The following is a 3,008-nucleotide window of genomic DNA, read 5'->3' as shown; positions in this document are numbered from 1 at the left end:
TCTCTCTCTTTTACTGCCTTTATCCTTTCTTCTTATATAAAGTTATTATCGCTACTTTCTTCGTCTTTTTAATAAGAGTTAATTTTAGCCTAGGCATTAGCTACGAGGTAATATATATATAGCTATTACTATATATTAAGAAAGACCCTTATAAATATCATTTAAAGAGCTTACTCTTTATCGGTTATTATAACTTTTAAGGTAAGGATAGTAAGGCTTTTATAAAGCTCATTAAGCCTCTTATAAAGCTACTAAAAATAATACTCTTTTTCGCTATTAATAAAGCTAAAAGCGAAGTTTACGATAGTCTTTTAGTCTATAATGCCTATAGCTTAAAAAAACGGTATTTTAAAGCGGTTAATATAGTAAGTATTATTAAGGCTAAGAACTTCTAGGAACTTCTTTTATATCTCGTAATACTAAAGGTAGGTCTAGAAGAGGGCTTTAAGGTAGCCTTTATTATCGAGTAGCTTATTAACCTTAATCTCGCTTTCTTTAAGCTCTTTAATAAATACCTAAGTCGGTATTAAGCTATTAAGGCGCTATCTCTTTATTATCTACTTATCGTTATAGATATCTTTCTTTCGAAAGAAGTAATAATTAGGATTTACGTTATAGATAATATTTACTATCTCTTAGGCTTATATACTATATTCGCTTATAAGCTCTTTCTCTTTATTTTATTAAATTACTATATATTAACGAAAGAAGTTATAAATAGATAGATCGAGAGACTAGCCGTAATTATATTAACTTTTAGTAACTTTATATACTTATTTCTAATTAATAGATTTAATAGCTAAGGTAATAACCTTAATAAGATAATTAATCTTTTATAAAGCTATTTTATAAAGTCTTATACTTTATAATAGTCTCTATAGGCCGCGATCGTAAAAAAAGGTAATATATATAGGTTAAGAGATACCGTTAATCTTATATCTCTTTAAGGTATTTAATTTAATAAGAGAGGTATTATTATTAAGGTAGAAGTCGGTTAGGAAGTTAAAGAGGTTATTAAAGGTATCGAATTACGGCAATAGCGGCAAAAATAATACTAAATTAGCGATAGCTTTATTACCGCTAGGGTCGTTAGCGATAATATCGCTACTATTAGCGCTAGCGGCGCTAGCGGGTTATATAGACGATTAAGTATCGCTAGAAGCTATAAGAAGCTCGGCTAGGTTAAGAAGAAGGTAAAGATCTATATCTCTAGCCGCGAGGCCGCGATATAAGTATTTAGTAACGCTATTCGGCTAGGGTTAGTAATAGTATTATAACGCTACGAGCGGGCTGCCTATATTACCTAACGCGTTTATATTAGCTACTATACTTTACTAAGCTTACGTACCTTATTTATATATATAGGTCTAGGCGGCTTAGGATTAGCTAGAAAATAGGCTATAGGGCGATTCGAGCGGCTTTTAATTAGCTAGAATAAATCGACTATAGAGATGGCTCTATAACTAGTAAAAACAGGCTCTATAAATAGCACTACTCTTCTTTATTTACTTATATAGCCTTATATATTAAGTAAGCTAAGTAGGCTAAGTAAGCTAAGTAAGCTAAGTAAGCTAAGTAAGCTAAGTAAGCTAAGTAAGCTAAGTAGGCTAAGTAAGTTAAGTAAGCTAAGTAGGCTAAGTAGGCTAAGTAGGCTAAGTAAGCTAAGTAAGCTAAGTAAGCTAAGTAAGCTATATAAGCTATATACGCTAAGCCGTTAGGTAAGTTAGAGCGGGCTAGGGTCTTAAGACTAATTAAATAGCCTGATACCTTATAGTTAATAAGTAGCTACCTACCTAGCATTAAATATATAGATTAATTATTTATATATATAGCCTATAAACGAATAAGTAAGTAAGGCTATATAAAATATATATAACTAAGTATTAATAAGGCTCGAATTAATATAGTTAAAATAGCTATTTTATAGACCTTTAATAGCCCTTAGTAGCCTAGAGGTAGTTATATAAAGCGAATAATACTAAAAACGTATATTATTACTTATACCCCCCCTATATATACTATATCGCGCTATATATTACTATAATAGCTATTACTCGCTAGATTAATATAAAATGTCGAAATTAATAAAAAGTAAAAAATTCTAACCCTTAAAGCTATTTAGCGCTCTTATATATAGACTTACTAAGCTAGATTTAAGAATACTATCTTAATTAGATCTAAAGACTTTAAACCTTAATAATATATAAGTCTAATACCTAAACTTATAAGCGAGCTAGCTTAATATAACAGCTTTTACCTAATTATTATAACTTTAAATAGGTATTAAAGACTATTTAATATTATTATATAACTTCGTAATAATAAGGGTCCTTATTACTAAGCTATATAGCTATTCGTAATTACTTAAAACGAGCTTCTATAGAGGGCTATTTAATTATTTAATTCTATAGAGATATACTATTTAGATATTACCCCTTTATTATTTAGATATTAGCTCCTTTATGCTAAGGGCCCGCTAAGCTACCTAGCTACGCGGTAATAGTCTTTAAGATAAGGCGTACTATATCCTATAGCTTAACTATAATTACGCCGATATATAATAGCTAGTACGAAGAGGTATAGGGCATATAGTTTAATAAGAGTATAATTAAGGGCATAGTTAAGGGCATATTAATAGTATAGTTAATAGTAGAGGTTAACGGTAAAGATCCTTAAATACTTAAGGCATAAGATCTTAATAATCCTCGCGCCGCTTACGTAAGTAATAACGCCGCTATAAGTAAGGCAGCTATAATACTATTAATAATACTAAAGTACCTATTAGCTAGCTAGCGGCGATAGCCTTATATACTTACTAGCCGTCTATACCTAATAGCCTATATATAGCTACTTTATATATATATATAAAACTATATATATAAGCTACTAAAAGGACTTCAACTATAGCTAGTTTAATATATTATCTAACCTATCTATTTATACCTAATAGCTATAAGGAAATAATATAAAGAATAGTAATAAAAGTTATTTTTATTAGCTATATAGCG

Source organism: Purpureocillium lilacinum (assembly GCF_023168085.1).
Source record: "Purpureocillium lilacinum CBS 284.36 DNA, scaffold_1, whole genome shotgun sequence".
Taxonomy (NCBI): domain Eukaryota; kingdom Fungi; phylum Ascomycota; class Sordariomycetes; order Hypocreales; family Ophiocordycipitaceae; genus Purpureocillium; species Purpureocillium lilacinum.
This window is presented reverse-complemented; position numbering follows the sequence as displayed.